Raw genomic sequence first — 18109 nt, forward strand, 5'->3', positions numbered from 1 at the left:
CAGCCAAGCTCTAAGATACAACCGTATTTGCTCCAATCCCTCAGACAGAGATAAACACCTACAAGATCTCTATCAAGCATTCTTAAACCTACAATACCCACCTGCTGAAGTGAAAAAACAGATTGACAGAGCCAGAAGAGTACCCAGAAGCCACCTACTACAGGACAGGCCTAAAAAAGAAAATAACAGAACACCACTAGCCATCACCTACAGCCCCCAACTAAAACCTCTCCAGCGCATCATCAAAGATTTACAACCTATCCTTAGAGATGATCCCTCACTCTCACAGATCTTGGGAGACAAGCCAGTCCTCGCTTATAGACAGCCTCCCAACCTGAAGCAAATACTCACCAGCAACCGCACACCATACAACATAAACACTAACCCAGGAACCTATCCTTGCAACAAAGCCCGATGCCAGCTCTGTCCACATATCCATTCAAGTGACACCATCATAGGACCTAATCACATCAGACACGCCATCAGGGGCTCATACACCTGCACATCTACCAACGTGATATATGCCATCATGTGCCAGCAATGCCCCTCTGCCATGTACATTGGCCAAACCGGACAGTCTCTACGCAAAAGAATAAATGGACACAAATCTGACATCAGGAATCATAACATTCAAAAACCAGTGGGAGAACACTTCAACCTCTCTAACCACTCAGTGACAGACTTGAAGGTGGCAATTTTGCAACAAAAAAACTTCAAAAACAGACTCCAAAGAGAAACTGCTGAACTTGAATTAATATGCAAACTAGATACTATTAACTGTGGGTTAAACAAAGACTGGGAATGGTTGGGTCATTACACCAATTGAATCTATTTCCCTATGTTAAGTTCTCCTCACACCTTCTATAGGCCATCTTAATTATCACTTCAAAAAGTTTTTTTCCTCCTGCTAACGATAGCTCATCTCAATTGATTAGACTCTGCCTGTTGGTATGCATACTTCCACCTTTTCATGTTCTCTGTATGTATAAATATCCCCTGTCTGTGTGTTCCATTCTATGCATCCGAAGAAGTGAGCTCTAGCTCACGAAAGCTCATGCTTACATAAATTTGTTAGTCTTTAAGGTGCCACAAGTACTCCTGTTTTTTTTTTGCGGATACAGACTAACACGGCTGCTACTCTGGAACAATTTATGAGTTTACCCTGCATAAGCTTTATACAGGGTAAAACGAATTTACTTGGGTTTAGACCCCATTGGGAGTTGGGCATCTGAGTGCTAAAGACTAGCACACTTTTCAGGTAAACCTGCAGCTTTGGGGCAAGTAATTCAGACCCTGGGTCTGTGTTGGAGCAGACGGGAGTGTCTGGCTCAGCAAGACAGGGTGCTGGAGTCCTAAACTGGCAGGGAAAACAGGAGCAGAGGTAGTCTTGGCACATCAGGTGGCAGCTCCCAGGGGGTTCCTGTGATCCAGCCCATCACAGTTACCTCTTGAATGCAGCTTTAACCCTTAATAGGAAATTCCCAAGGGGATGTCAACTTGACAACAAGTTAATTCCGACAGCTGATGACTGTTTCTCTGTGCCAGAGATGAGGAGGGGTTTCCACCACTGGGAAGTTTGGCTGGGTCAGTGCTGCAGGAAGTGCAAAGTCTGTCCATCTGCCAGACCACTCCTATGCCACAACTTACATGCCTCTGCCCTGTGCTCCCCATGAGACCATTTTTCACCCTTCTGCTGGCTCCAAACAACTCTCCCAGGCCTGCAAGAGAAAGTAACAGTATACATCAGCTGCTCGGGCCAGAGATGGGGAAGAACAAGCATGAAAGCCAGAGAAGTTTCATGCAGGGATATGGGGCCAGCAGTACAATGAGGTGGGCAGGAGCCTCTTTCAGCATTGACCAAGAAGGGTTTCCATGGTCATTGGAGAGAGTGGGCTGGGAGCAGGAGAAATGGAGGCAAGAGAGGTTCTAGGGCTGTGAATGAGTTTCTTTCTCTTCAGCCCTTCAGTACAATGCTCCTGTTCCTGCTCCTAATTAACTCAAGGGCAAAACTCCCATTGGCTTCTATAGGAGCAAGAACAAGTCCGATACAGTTAAAGGAGTGGATTTCCAGTGAAGCAGGAATCAACACATTTTCTAGAGGTTCTTCACCCCACCCCCCAGTTTATGAGCTGCATTCTATTCTGATCCACCTTGACATGGTATGAACTGCTTACAAATAATGGAAAATGAGTGGTGTCTTCTGGTTAAGACGTAGGGCTGGTACTCAGTTCATGCAATCTGTGTTCAATGTCCAACTCTGCTACAGACTTCCCGTGTGACCAGTTTCCTGATGAAACTGGTAGATAACACCACTCCCCTAGCTCACAAGGATGTTGTAAGGATAAGCCTGTAAATACTTCAGGGTGCTCAGTATGTACATGGATCCTCAATGTACAGTAGCAGCACAGGGTATCAGGAATAGGGGAACATAGTCAAAAATATAGTAAGGAACTATATACAGTATAAAGATAAATCCATATTCTCCACTCTGTTTCATGGGTGCTGCTCCCATTGTCTTCACTGGCAATTACATTCATATAACAGAGCGGATTGGCCTATATTCTCAACTTTAGTAAACAGATTGGCTAGATGTATATGAGAAAGTTACATACGCAGGTATTATAACTTTGTGCAATTTTAGTTAAAGGCTATAGAAAGAAATTTTCTCAGAATCAGGCATGTAGGGAAAGCACATTGAGGTGCTACTGGCCATAGTTTCTAGTGTTCCCTTTACTATTCTAAACAGATACGTGTGTTTTTTCCTGAGGGATTTTCCCTAAGTGCAGCTTCTGTGTCTGCCTGCAATGAAGTCATCATAATCCTCTAGTTCTAAACATCCCGGTGTGTTGACGTAAAATACCATTTAATACTATTAAATGGGATTAAGTGATGATGGTGTCTGTGTGGCTCATTTTGTAGCACTTTTGCCTCTGGAAGGTTATGAGTTAACAACCCACACCACGGCTAGGTTTCGTACACAGTACTAAAATGGGATGGTGTATGATTAGATATTAAACCAAGGACCCTTCTGTCTTTTCAAGTGGCTATCTTCATGGAAGTTAAAGAACTCATCATGGCATTTTTCAAGATAAACCAGGTGTTTCTCTCAGTGATCCCCTCTCCCATAAAATAGGATATATTTCCTAAGGCTGTGTTCATAGTTAGAGCAGGGGAATGGGTGTTAGGATTTCTGGGTTCTATGTGAAGCTCGCCACTGACTTTCTGTGCAGCTGTGGGCCAGTCACTTAATCTCTGTGGGCTATTTGTAAAATGGGGTTAATAATACCTACCTCCCAGGGGTGTTGTGAGGCTTAATTCTCGAATGTTTGTAAAGTCCTTTGAGATCCACAGAAGAAAGGTACCATATAAGTGAAAGTTATTGTTATTAACTTCCACATTTTCCTACAAAATTATATTAAACCTTTCAGGACATTTTGAATATGAAAAGGCACTAATCTGTTACTCTAAGCATAAAGGGTTTGGTCTTGAAAAGTGCCAAATGCCCTCACCGGCCGTTGGCAATGCTGTAGATCTTCATTAATGCTTGACTAAGGACTAATCACATGGCATGTTCTTCAAGAGAACTTGAAATCTATGGGTGTTGAGGGCACCCAACACTTGAGAAGACCAAGCCCCAAATATAGTATTGATAACCTGTTTCTAACCAGCAGACTTTGCATGACTCATTTAGTTTAATTCATCATAATCCAGAAGTTTAGACTGGTTTGATATGCAGGAGGAAAAAAAAATCTACTAATGTCTCCAAATACAATCTAAACCTTCTGGCTTCACTTGGGAGGCAGTATTCTGGAAAAAAAATTAATTCTGGTCATTTATATGAGCTCAGGCGTCAGGCCTGCTGGCAGGATTGATGGAAATGAAAATTCAGGGTTATGTTAATTAAGGACAAAAACTTGTAATAATATACTGCAGTGCTTTATAAATGACTAGCTGCCACTTAGACAAGTCAGCAAGTTTGGCACTGTGCTTAGCAACAGCTTTGTGATGCATTCAAAATAATAATAATCTTGTTTTTAATATATCATGGCAAAATGATAAATGTAGGTCCCAAAAACATCTATAAAATCATCTTAACCATTAGCATTTATTAAGTTAAACATGAACATTAGCATATTGGCATGTATCCATCTAACCATTAGAATTCCTCATCATTATGGCTGTCTAAAGTTTTGATCTTAGTAGTTCTACAGCAAGCTAGAAGCTCTTTCAACTACTCCAACTTTATTCAGCTTAGAAAGCAGAGTCAAATCTTCCCATCCACATTCCCACATGATGGTTGATCAAATGGACACACCTGGCATGTAAAGGGGAGCATATTGTAAGCATTTATAGGCCACCCATCCCTGCACTATCTTTATATGGCAAGGGTGGCCAGCCTGAGCCTGAGAAGGAGCCAGAATTTACCAATGAACATTGCCAAAGAGCCACTGTAATATGTCAGCTGAGCAGCGCCCCCCCTGCTCCCAGTGCCTCCCCCTCCCTCCCCATGCCTCTGGCCTGCTACAATCAGCTGTTTCACAGTGCACAGGAGGCTCTGGTGGGGAGGGGAGAGGAGCAAGGGCATGGCAGGCTTGGGGGAAGGGGCAGGGGCCTTGAGGAAGGGGTGGAGTGGTGGCAGGACCTGAGGCACAGCAGGAGGTTGAGCAGTGAGCACCCCACAGCACATTGGAAAGTTAGCATCTGTAGCTCCTGCCTCGGAGTCAGCGCCTATGCAAGCAGGGACGGCTCCAGGCACCAGCGCAGCAAGCACGTGCCTGGGGCAGCAAGCTGGTGGGGGGCGGCAGTGTGCTGGTTGTTGTGAGAGTTTCTGTGGGAGGTCCACCAGTCCCGCTGCTTCAGCGGCAATTCGGTGGTGGGTACGCCAAAGGCGCGGGACCAGCAGATTACCCGCAGAACCGCCACCGAAGGCTCCCTGACTGCCGTGCTTGGGGCAGCAAAAAACATAGAGCCACCCCTGTATGCAAGGAGCCACATAACAATCTCTGAAGAGAAAAGCCTCACCAGTCCCTTAAATGCCAGGGGTTCCAGAGCCCACAGTAACTGGGGTCACCTAAACAAAGTGATGTCTTTCATTATGCTATAGAAGTAGCCAGACTTAGGGTACGTCTTCACTACCGGCCGGATCGGCGGGTAGCAATCGATTTCTCGGGGATCGATATATCGCGTCTCATCTAGACGCGATATATCGATCCCCGAACGCGCTCCTGTCGACTCCGGAACTCCACCAATGCAAATGGCGGTAGCGGAGTCGACATGGGGAGCCACGGATGTCGATCCCGCGCAGTGAGGATGGTAAGTAATTTGATCTAAGGTACTTCGACTTCAGCTACACTATTCACGTAGCTGAAGTTGCGTATCTTAGATCGATCCCCCACCCCCAGTGTAGACCTGCCCTAAGACTCAGGCCTCTATCCAGTGGATATAACCTGCTACCTAGATCTCCTTGTTTTTTACTTCCTGGGAGTCTATCCCTCATACAGTTACATTGTGTTCTTGATGAATGCAAGCAGTTAATATTATGAATAGTATCTGGAGATGTTCCTTCTTTGTGTGCAAAAGTGCCCATGGGAGCAGCCAGATGCAGAATTGAGACATCCCATTAAGGACCCAACTTTCAAAAACTGGGATCCTACTCTAGGTATAACTAAGCTAGGGTGTTAAATCTTCCTCCTCTTCTGCCAGACTTTGGAGTCAATATTTTAGAAGCTGCATAGGAATTTTTGCTCAAAAATAACCAGCTAGAATCTCAGTATATTCTAGTGCTGTGTACAGAGCAGGCCCTTTCCTTCTAATTCTATTCCTCACAGAGCAGCTGTCTGCGAGTGGCCCCCTGCTGTAGAGCTCTCATTCAACATGAAAGATGGTTTTACTGTAAATTAGTGCTTGTGACTCAGAAATTAGAGATGGAAAAGACCTGTTAGGTCAATCTGTCCCTCCCCCCGACAATGCAGGCTTGTCCCCTACAGCACAGTAAATCAGCGGGTGCTTTGTCTACTTCACTTTTCATGACTCAAGCAAGGGGGCTTCCCCCTATCCCTTGGGAGACTATTCCACACTCTAGTAGAACTCCCTGTCAGGAAACTGATCCTGATGGTCAGCCTCATTTCCCTTTCCCTGTTTGCATTCCATCCCTGCTAGTTAGAACAACCTCCCTCACACACCTCTCTGTCTTTGGCATGTTAGTGTACCTGGCCCTGCACAGACAGGAGGGCACAATGAGCCATCCCTCTCCCCTCCTTGTGCCTTGCAATCTCAGCTATGCCACCCTCCCACAATGCAGCAGATCCAGGCCCATGCCAGGAAGCCGATGCTCCACTGTTAACAGGCATAGCAGAGGCCATTCAGTTTAGGGCTCCCCCAGTGCCGCTGGAGGCATGGCAATTACCTCCAGTACAATGCCACCAGGAGCAGATGCTGATACATAGACCAACAATGGGGGAAGTGTCTTAAACCATCAGCCTTGCACTCAGCATGTGCACCCCTCACATATTAATAGGTAATTATAATAACTGAGTTATTCATGGTCTGCCCATATTAAACACATAGGGCCCAGTTCAGAGCTGCATCTCTCAATAGCTTTAGCCTAGGAGGAAGGGCAAAGGCATCTTTACCTTTTCCCCCTTTACCTAGAACTATATTAACTTACAGCTACTTCCAACAGCCTTCTATTAGCCAGTCTGCTGACCCAGAATAGCTGGAGTGCCAAGTGCTCCATCCATCTCCCATACACACCCCTCCCCCTCCCAACATGCCTCCTACCAGACATGTGCCAGCCCTACACCTCCCAGGGAACAGCCTCTCAGGACCCAGTGCTAGGGGAATTCCCAGCTGCAGGGTTTTAGCTGCTTTTGCTGTAAATGAGCCAGAACACAACCCAAAATCAGAGCTATAGGGCCAGATTCTCACCTCAGTCCCTCCAGTATAAACCCACCCTGAAGTCAATGGAGCTCTGCAGAGTGACAGAGACTGCAGTGGCAGATACAATTGCAGCATTAGGGCCTGCCCTTATTATTTAAACCTTGCCATTTTATATTTAGACTAGCCTGTTCCATATATTTGTCCTTTGTTTTAAACCTTGGTGGTTGTTTTTTAATATAATCCTTGCCTTTGGCTTGGAAAAAAATAGTTATCCTAATTGTTTTCTCTATTTAGCTCATTTTATTTTTAAAATTGTATTATAACAATCCTTCAGGCAGTTTCCCCAGTTCCCTCATTTTCCCCTTTCCTGCCCAAATGCCCCTCCCACCCCTAGGCATTCCCTACAAAGGACAGCTGGTGACCTCAGCTGCAAACACAACTTTACTACCAGGAACAGTCAGTTTGCTACTCATGGTAGCAAAGCGAGGCACATGTGCATTTGAAGGATGAGGACCCTAGATTGCTCACCAGGAGGAGGGGCGCCCATCCCATGTGGTCAGTGTAGGGGGAAGCATTAGGGCTCTGCTCCCCCATAATTGTTCTCTGGGGGAAATATATGAAAGAAATGGTGGCTAAAATTTTCTAGCAATAATGTCTCTTTGGTTTTATATTTGTATAGTCCTCCCCTGAGTCAAGTTTTTTACACTGATCTTCTGAGTCTTTTTATTTTCTGGAGGGACTAGTCAGAAAGCTAGAGTATTGGAGTGTTTTATTTTACTCCAAAAGTGTGTCTGGTTCTTTTGATGTGAATTAAATTAATTATCTACCGCTACCAACATGTCAATATTTACTGCTAATTATTCCAGAATACTCATAATAGACAACTTGAAGACATGCTAGTTGATTATGTTGTCTTCAGTTCCTGAGCTCACCACCTAGACAATTACCATATCAATAATTCTCATTAGCATAATGGGCAGTGTGTAAAGTACACAAGCTGCTCCCGGAATTCAAAGTATAATGAAGACAAGTGATCAGAGAGGATCATTTGACAGAACAGTGGATAATCAATAAATGAATGACCAGATCAATAGATATAAGGTTACCTCCAAGTGTCCATTAGCAGAGGTTTTGTCAAATAAATTACACGAGGCAAATCAATGTCTGGATAGTGAAATAAACCGTGCAATTTAGAAGCAGATAACATAAGGTTGCTTGTTACACATGCATATATAGGAGTTAAATCCTCAGCTAGTGTAAATTGGAGCTACAGCAATTTAGGCCAGTTCAGGATCTGGCCCATGAGGATTTTATATTGTAGTCCCATTTCAAGTCTCTGTTTTAACACTTCTAAAATTAGTGCGCTCTCCCTTAGCACCAGGTCATGAGAAATACATAATGAAAGTCTCTCTCTCTCTGTGTGTGCATGGGAGTATATATTTATATATATGATGAACCTTGTTGAAACACTGAGTGCTATACCACACTGATGACTTTAGAGGAAGGATGGTACAGATGTAACATGAGATAGAAAAGCAGTTCACATTGAATACAAGGTGGGGGGAAATAGATTATCAAGGAACATTAATTGGGGGGGGGGAACCCTCAGGAATTTCTAAAGCTTAGCTCAGACAGAGTCCCCTGACTCTCAGCCCCTGCATTAATTCTATTGGGATCCAACCTTTGGGCAAACCTCTTAATCAGGCAAACCTCCCACTGACTTCAGTGAGGGCTTTGCCTGAGTAAAGACTTCAGGATCTGACCTCTGGTGAAGAAATGATCATATCGTAATTCCAAACCAACCTGAAATGCTGGGAAGGAGGATGGTTGAGGACCCCATATGGACAGCATATGACAATATGCAATAACAATTGTCCTTTTAAAAAAGAATAAAGCTGATAATTTAATCTTTTATAACCCTAACAAACTGAGGGTCTGATTATCTCTGTTGCTGAGAGTGTACAATATTACACTTCTAACAAGTCAATCAGGGATCTAGGATTCTGACCAGGACATTACATTTACATAAAACCTTTCATCCAGATGGTACACAAAATGTTTCATTTTACCTTACTGAGTATCTCAATCAGGGCTCAGTCCTGCTAGGTGCTGAGCATTCTGGCCCTGATCTACTGAAACACCTGGTTAATTTAAAGCATGTACTGTACCTAGTTCTACTGAAGTCTGTGGGACTACTTGTGTTCAAAGTAAGGCATATGCTTAATCACTTTACTGGATCAGGGCCAGAGCTCTCAACTCCTTGCACAATTGAATCCTAACTGACTATGTGTGTACCAATCTATATTCGGATCCCTTGGCTTACCTCTGAAGCACATCCAGCTCTTTGGGTGAAATGCAGCAACATAAAATAGGAGTTTAGGACAGCAAAGAAGAATCAATGCTACTGAAAGTGCAGGAGGATTAAGATAAACAGAAAACAATGATCCACACTGGAATTTGGCCAGGACTCCCCACTCTTGCAAAGAATGCCAAGGACTATTTAATGACCACAAATATTAAGGACCACAGTCTTGCATCTTTATCTGGGACCGTGGGGGTGGGGAGGTGCAGAGAATAAAACTCCGCATCCAGCAGCATAGTGACACAGCTAGTGCAGTGGAGTCAATAATGATTTACCAGAAAGTGCACTTCTTACTGAATCACCAGCCACACTTCTTGCAAACACTAGCTTTCCCTAGAGGTCACCCATCTAAGCAGCAAGCTGGCCAGACCATGTTTAGCCTACAAGATCCCAGCATAAGCTTGTAAGATTATAAGCCAAATATAGTGGGCCAATTTCATCCATAGTGTAGCCCCATCACAGAAAGTGGAGTTATACCAGGGATGAATTGGACCCATTAGGCTAGTCATTGGTAGAGATTACATGCACAGTGCATAGAATGGATTAAGGGGATATTTTAAAAATCCCTTTTATAGCCACTGTCTTTTGTTTTGGGTAAAGTGGTTTAGGAGGAAAAAAAAAGAAATATTAACAAGACAGAGGGATATTTTTACATGAGGAACAATAGCATTTTTAAATATCTCATAGAACTGAAAGGGACCTTGAAAGGTCATCAAGTCCAGTCCCCTGCCTTCACTAGCAGGACCAAGTACTGTCCCTGACATTTCCCCCAGATCCCTAAATGTCCCCCTCAAGGATTGAATTTGCAGTCCTGGGTTTAGCAAGTCAATGCTCAAACCACTGAGCTAGATTATGACCCTGAGCCATAGCAAGAACCAATTAAAATCTTCCCCCCATGTATGGGTTGACATAACTGGTAAATCCAGCACCAGCTTGGACTGCAAATGGGAAATGTCAGTGGTAAGATGGTTCAGATTTGAAAGACAGTGTCACTGACAGGCAGGATCTAATATCAGGGTTAAGGATGCTCAGCCAGTAGGAAATGCTTATGACTTAATTAGATTACCCGTTAGGGTGATCAGACAGCAAGTGTGAAAAATCAGGACACAGGATGGGGTAAATAGGAGCCTATAAGAAAAAAACCCAAAAATCAGGACCAGCCCTATAAAATCGGGACATCTGGTCACCCTATTACCAATGCATTACCACTGCAGTCTCTCTCTCTGCCCGCACTCCCCCTGCCTTCATCCTTCTGCTCTTCTGGACAACACACAAGAGAGCAGCAGGCCCCTTGTCTATCTTCTATCAGTCTCCCATTAATGCAGTTAGTTTTGAAAGCTGTGTACACAACCAACAGACTCCATAACAATGTACCATCAGCCACCCCTCCTCTCCTGAAATCTCACTAGGGAAGAAAGGAAGGGGAACTCATCCAGATGGTCAGACTGACATTTGGATTGCATGCCATGAGCACAAAGGGCCTTTCAGTACACTGCCGCTGGGAAACTTGGCCTGTGCTACTACTGAATTGCATGGCCACACCCTCAGACTAGAATACTAGCTTTAGAATCCAATAGCTCTGCTAGCATCTGAAATTCTAGCATCTCCTAGTGTGAGCTGCCACTTTTCCATCAGCAAAAGCCCTCCTTATGTTTCCCATATCTGGCTATAAAGTCCAATTTAAATAAAAGATCTGGTTTGGGCTACTATTCAGGACATATACTGTTTATTAAAGTGTTTTGCTGTCTTGCTGATTTAATAATAGAGAAGCCATGTTCACCCTTACAGTAGTTAACAGAGCACTTTCTAAAGCTGCACATGTACATCAGGGAATGTTTGGAACACAAGATTAAGATCATGTTACACAAGTCAATGGCAGGGCATCATGTAATTGAGTGCCTAGCTGATTTAAAGAGACAGTGTGCAGCATTTACAGACATAGGGGAGGACATACAAGATCACTAAAAATAAAGCCATTGTTAGCATTTAGCTTTAAAATGCATTGTTGAAAGGAGTCTAGTGCTGCCGAAAGCTGCCAGACTAACAGGCAAGGGGCGGGGGGGAGGGGCAATGCTCTCTCTTTTCCCCCATATTAACTACAGGCACAGCAATAGGAGAGCAGGATTGTGTACGTTATAAGCACTGCATTCCTATAGTAGAACTGGGCTGAGGCGGTTGACTCAGCTTCATATCAGGTGTGATGCTTATGTTCACAGCCAAATCCACATAAGAAGTGATGATGCTAGAATCTCATGATTGTTGAGCCACACAGCTGAATTGGAGCCTGACCTTTTTTCTGGTTCCATCTGGTTCAGAATCTGTTACAGAACCAGCCCAGCGGGGGCAGATTTGATCTGAATACAAGTCACGTGACAGGTTGCTCTACTCACTGCTAGATGGCACCAGCTTCTGGTAGTTCTGAGGATTAGCTCAGTCAGGCCAACTCCCCTCCTGGCAGTTACACCCCAGCAGTTCCTCTCTGGCTGTCAGGAACAGGCTTGTTCTCTTCATGACTCAGCCCTCTGGCCAGGTCATTATTGAGGTTCCCCTTCTGGAGGGAGTGTACCAAAGTACCTGCTCTCCAGCACTCTCAGGCAATCTTCAGCTTCACTGTCTCATACTGCCCCTCCTACACAGGGCCGGCTTTAGGCCGATTCCCCCAATTCGGGCCCCGTGCCCTTTTAATTTTTACTCACTTGGCTGTGCTCTGGGTTTTCGGCAGCATTTCGGCATCAGGTCCTTCAGTGCTGCCGAAGACTCGGAGCGAGTGAAGGATCCGCCGAAGACCCGGAGCACCACCGGGTGAGTCATCCCTGCCAGGGCCCTGTTGAAACTATTCGAATCGGGCCCCACACTTCCTAAAGCTGGCCCTGCTCCTACAGTGGCTGGCAGGGGAACCTGGGCCTTCCCTCTATTCTGGTTTTTGGCTCATGGACCCTCTACGCAGCAGTTAAAGTCCATTCCCTGTACCCTGCTGCCTTTCCCTGGGCTGAATCATAGAAGGTTAGGGTTGGAAGAGACCTCAGCAGGTCATCTAGTCCAAGCCCCTGCCCAAAGCAGGACCAACCCCAACTAAATCATCATAGCCAGGGCTTTGTCAAGCCTGACCTTAAAAACCTCTGATCTTCCCCACTCCTCTGGATTTCCAGTCTCTTTACTCCCTCCTCCCAGGGAGTAACTTTGGGCAACATGTCTCTGCTTCCCCTCAAACATTCCTCCCTCTTCTCAGGGAGTAATTGCAACCTTCTCCCTGCTACCCATTCTGTTTCTGTTTTCCTTCTGTTTATAGAAGCCCTGCCTGTCTCTTGCAGGTAAGCTTCTCTCTAATTAACTGTCTCCATCCTAAAGCTCCCTATGCTTGCAGACTAATTAGCTGATTGGGCTTACCTTCTCCAACTCAGCTCTTGCAGGGCTAGTGTGGGGAGCACACCTCATCACAACCCCCAAAAACAAAGTATTTTATTCTCAAGCATCTGATTTTGACTCATCTCAAACTAGCTTCATTGTATTACAGTAACATCACTATGCTATGTGCTGTGCAAATACATGTTGTGAGAAGTTGATTTGTTTCTGCAGTTTTGTTACTGTATTATTTGATTTGGTCTAGGGGGAATTGATATGTCTGTTTAATTATTTGGTATATTGTTAAGGGTGGCCAGAGCTTTGGATGGGCTCTCCTTTAGTACAGTTTGTAAAAATCCAAATATATAAAGAGTAAGACACAGTTACTGCTCCACTGAGCTTAACTTCAGTGCAAATTAGGTCCCTAGCTGGATCATCTGAAGCTCTGGCAGTTAGAAGTAATGCAATGGTATGAAAATGAGAAATGTGCATATTACAATTTGAATTAAAATGCAGGCATGAGCCACCCAAGTTTTTTTTCTCTCCAAATTTGACATTACAGGCCAAACTGTGGGTAGCACTGCCCCCAAAGCATGCCAGAATGCCTGCAAGCAGCAGGAGGAGTGTGGTTGCCCTTATTCTGGCCTCTCTGAAAGACAGGAGCTGCAGGGGGGCATTCCAGCCTAGTAACCTCTTTGTGTCTATATTCTATGCCCTGGCAATAACCACTACACACCCTGCATGGATTAGTCCTTACCGTAGAAGATGATTAACAAGAGGACCTATAGTACAAGGACTGGTCTATAGGCTGTCTGATAGCATATCCATTTGAGGGTCTAGTCAGATGCGTGGATTCCAAAACTTTACTGGATTCTTGGAAGCTGTTTGGTCTAAAATCCCATAGGGATTCCTTGTTGTGTTCAGCTTTGAGCACAGAAGCAAAGCCATTCTGTATTTTACCTCCTTTTCAAAATGTATTAATGCTAGTGAAACTGAATTAAACTCTTTGTGGTTTTTCCTATTCTGGGGGAGGATCCAAGTCAAGTCAAGTCAGCAGGGTCACAATACAGGTCCCCTGGGAGCTCTGTGTGTGTGTGTGTGTGGGGGGGGGGGGTTACAGGGGAGGGGAGAATCAGCATGGTCTAAAAGAAAAAATGCCAGGGGTCTGTTATATCCAGGAAATCCTTCTGGGACAGGGGATGCTCTAATAAGATTGTCACACTTCATTACCAAATAGTATTGCTGCAGCTTGTATGATAGGGAGTAAAAAAAAAAATCCCAACTGGAGAAGTTGTTCCATTCCGTTTTTGGTAACTGTTTTAGCAAACATTCCAAACCATCTGAGATTTACATTTAGCAGCCACTTCCATCGGGGTCTCATTGCAGAGATATATCTGAGGAATGTCCTTAAGGGAAATATCAGGAGGGATGCAAGTGAAGGCACCTGGAAAATAACAAAAAGGATATTAAAAATGGAGAACACGCCCTTGCCTTTAACCCACATCTGGGATCATGAGAACAGGGATTTAAGCAGGTATTGGCAAAGCTATGTCAAATCATGGGACTGGCTCAAAAATGTAAGTCATTGCTCCCATTAGAACATTTGATTGTTGGCATCAAGATTGCCATCATGAATTTCTAGTGTTATTTCAGGCCAGTCAGAACAGAAATCCCACTCCACTAATTTTGCTACTTAATCTCACTTATGACATAAAGCTAGCCTCCATACATTTTTTTTTTGCCAGTCTTGCTAAGCAGTCTTATTTAAAATTGGCCAAACATTTTACAACAAACAACACATAGTGGGGTATTAGCATACACACAGCATTATTTTTTTTAAAAAAACCACTATCCTGACAGCTGCATAGATTAACATATACATTTTGTTAATACCCACCATAACTCAACTGTACATAGGCCACTTTTCAAATACTGTTAGTAAGGAACTGATAGGATAGGATGTATATATATTATCTATGGTCTATTGAGAAGCAGCATGGTCCTGCAGATAATGACTTGTAGTCAGGAGACCTGGGTTCTGTTTCTGGCATTGTCACTGACCTTCTGTGTGACCCTAGGCAAGACCCTGCCGCTCTCTGTGCCTCAGTTTCCCCCTCTATGAATTTAGATTGTAAGCTCTTTGTGTGTTTGTATAGTACTTAGCACAAGAAGGACTTGATCTTGATGGAGGCCTCTAGGTGCTATTGTTACATAAACGTGTTTGAGTGTATTATACAGCATTTGCCCTTAAAAACAGGACAATTTTACCTTGAATAAAGGTTGCCGCATTCGCTCACCTCTTAAAAAAACCAAACATCTTTTTCCCACTGAACTTAATGCTGGCCAATGGAGCAAGCCTATTTGATGACTGGGACTGGTGGGCTGTGTTTTCTGGTATGATCTAGCTTGAGAACATCAGCATATTACACATAGACCAGTGAATACCCATCAGCTGAACTGGGCTAGGTTTGAATTGATCTGGGCTGGATTTAAAGTGCTGATCTGTAGGGAAAAGGCTCCAGTCCCCTGGGACATCCAGTAACCAGTGATTTGCAGTACTGAACAGTCTAGCACACATTAACCAGATTTAGTACAGTGCTTATACATTAAAAATGCCATAACTTACAGTAACTGTTTTGCTTGGAAGCTGTATTGTGGCCTACTGCCTGCCTCCAGAACTACTGGAGTCATGTAATAACATGTCCCAACAGAAATGAACTGCCCCTGTTCAGCATAGCTGCTGGAATTCCACAGCTGTTGCATTTCAAGCTATAGCATGATGGGTGCATTCCTCCAAACAGAACATATCCAGCTACAGCTTGGACTCAGACTACTTATACCAGGTTGAAATGAATTCCCTGAACTGGGTTGCCCACTTCAAGAAAAGATTAAACAGAGAAGATGCCTTTCCCATTGTAGTGATGTTGCCAGAGTAGGAGCTCTGTTTTTGGGTCCCAAACTCATTTATTCCCCTGGAACTGGCAGGTGCTCTAGGGCTAATTCATTCAGATCTTGGGAAGACCACAAGTTAGAAGACTCCTTCAGCTCATCCCAGAGCAGCATATACAGGCCCCAGCAGGAACAACATGCTGCTTGTACATGCAGGTTGGCTGGAAGAGAGCCAACTTGACCCAGGCCTTTCCAGAGTGGCAGAGAAGGGGAGCTAATGCAGTGAAATGGGGCTGGAATCCCCACATCCAAAAAAAGGGAAGGAGAGGAATATTGTTGCTTGGAAAGTGTAAACAACAAACAACACCACTCTCATTGTACCAAAAGACTGCACCTTCAGTGAGTGGCACACCAGCCTTTAAAAGTAGTATCACAAATACAGGGACTGTGTATTTCAGATTATATGACCCCAGATAATATTTTAGCTGTGACATGCATAACTTCCAGACACGATTCATCCTCTCGTAGGAGGCATGCAACAGCTGTAGTATTATAACAAAACATTTATCTAAGGCCTGGTCTACACTATGGGGTTAGGTCGAATTTAGCCGTGTTAGGTCGATTTTAAATGAATGCGTCCACACAACCAACCCCATTCCGTCGACTTAAAGGGTTCTTAAAATCGACTTCTGTACTCCTTCCCCGACGAGGGGATTAACACTAAAATCAACCTTGCTGGGACGAATTTGGGGTAGTGTGGATGCAAATCGACGGTACTGGCCTCCGGGAGCTATCCCAAAGTTCTCCAGTGTGACTGCTCTGGACAGCACTTTGTACTCTGATGCACTAGCCAGGTACACAGGAAAAGCTCTGGGAACTTTTGAATTTAATTTCCTGTTTGGTCAGTGTGGCAATCTCAGCAGCACTGGTGACCATGCAGTCCCCCTAGAATCATAGAATGTTTCTACACTCCCCCTATCATCTCCATCCCTGAGGTTATCGCAGATTAGAAGGCAAAAAAAATGCACTCGCGATGACATGTTTTCTGAGCTCATGCAGTCCTCCCACACTGATAGGGCACAGCTTAATGCATGGAAGCATGCAGTGGCAGAGGCCAGGAAAGAATTAAGTGAGCACGAAGAGCAGAGGCAGGATGCGATGCTGAGGAAAGCCAGCAAGAGCACAGACCCCCGCTGCATAACCGCCTACCCTCCTCCCCATGTTCCATAGCCTCCTCACCCAGACACCCAAGAACGCGGAGGGGAGGCTCTGGGCACCCAGCCACTCCACTCCAGAGGATGGCCCAAGCAACAGAAGGCTGTCATTCAAACAGTTTGATTTTTAGTGTGGCTACAATAAGCAATGTGGCCGTGTCCTTCCCTCCTCCCCGACCTCACCCGGGCTACCTTGTCCGTTATCTTTAAAAAAAAAAAATAAAGAAAGAAAGCATGGTTTCAAAACAATAGTTACTTTATTTCGAAGGGGGGAGGGTGGTTGGCTTACAGGGAATTAAAATCAACAAAGGGGGTGGGTTTGCATCAAGGAGAAACACACACAACTGTCACACCGTAGCCTGGCCAGTCACGAAACTGGTTTTCAAAGCCTCTCTGATGCACAGCGTGCCTTGCTGTGCTCTTCTAATCGCCCTGGTGTCTCGCTGCTCAAAATTGGATGCCAGGTGATTTGCCTCAACCTCCCACCCCACCATAAACATCTCCCACTTACTCTCACAGATATTGTGGAGCACACAGCAAGCAGCAATAACAATGGGAATGTTGGTTGCGCTGAGATCTGACCTAGTCAGCAAACAGTGCCAGCGAGCTTTTAAAGTGCATGACAGTGAACTGAGTGGGCTCCATGCTTGCCTTGGTATGGCGTCTGCATGGGTAACCCAGGAAAAAAGGTGCAAAATGATTGACAGCCGTTACTTTCACGGAGGGAGGGGCGACTGACGACATGTATCCAAAACCACCTGCGACAATGTTTTTGCCCCATCAGGCATTGGGAGCTTAACCCAGAATTCCAATGGGCAGCGGAGACTGCGGGAACTGTGGGATAGCTACCCATTGTGCACCACTCTGTAAATCGATGCTTGTCATGGTAGTGAGGATGCACTCTGCTGACTTAATGCGCTTAGTGGGGACATACAAAATCGACTGTATAAAATCAATTTCTAAAAATCGACTTCTATAAAATAGATGTTGTGTCATTTTCCCCTGGGTAGCACTGAACATATCAGTGTTTGGACATGAATTCTCCTTCTAAATCATTAATAGTTAATGGTTGTGTCATGTGGCATCTGAGAGGTCATTTACCCTACTTGGCACCTCTGCTCTCAATATAATGAGGTATTAATGATCTCCCAACAGGCATGATATACAAGTAAACACATGCAGAACTTGGTTTAATTCCTAGGTTCTATTATTTAACTAAATTCAACTCATTTAATAGAACTTGTTAATTTCTTAATTATAGCTTATATACCAATTCCTTAACAGTCACCTCTTGTTAGTTGAAGATATTTTAATTCTGCATATGTTTTGGTTTGATTCACAGCTGTTGTATTTTTATCTGAAAGGCCTCACCCTTGCACAGGAATTCTGGATTCTTGTATGTAGACTGAAATGAACAAAGTTA

General features: G+C 44.4%; 1 protein-coding gene across 11 annotated transcripts in view; it reads right to left on the reverse strand.

The window, feature by feature from the left end:
• LDLRAD3 (low density lipoprotein receptor class A domain containing 3) overlaps positions 1 to 18109 on the reverse strand; it is a 209960-nt gene that overhangs the window by 176197 nt on the left and 15654 nt on the right. For 3 of the 11 annotated variants that reach the window (XM_039537426.1, XM_039537422.1, XM_039537425.1), the window contains 3 exons: positions 17975 to 18091; positions 13814 to 14027; positions 1648 to 1718 (listed from right to left, as the gene is read on the reverse strand). The gene's annotated coding sequence lies outside the window, so the exon portion shown is untranslated. Of the gene's footprint in view, positions 1 to 1647; positions 1719 to 13340; positions 13551 to 13813; positions 14028 to 17974; positions 18092 to 18109 lie in introns of those variants that run through there. The other 8 variants (XM_039537430.1, XM_039537428.1, XM_039537431.1 and 5 more) reach the window with 5 other exon arrangements.

Source organism: Mauremys reevesii, linkage group 4 (assembly GCF_016161935.1).
Source record: "Mauremys reevesii isolate NIE-2019 linkage group 4, ASM1616193v1, whole genome shotgun sequence".
In the NCBI taxonomy this organism is placed as follows: Eukaryota; Metazoa; Chordata; order Testudines; family Geoemydidae; genus Mauremys; species Mauremys reevesii.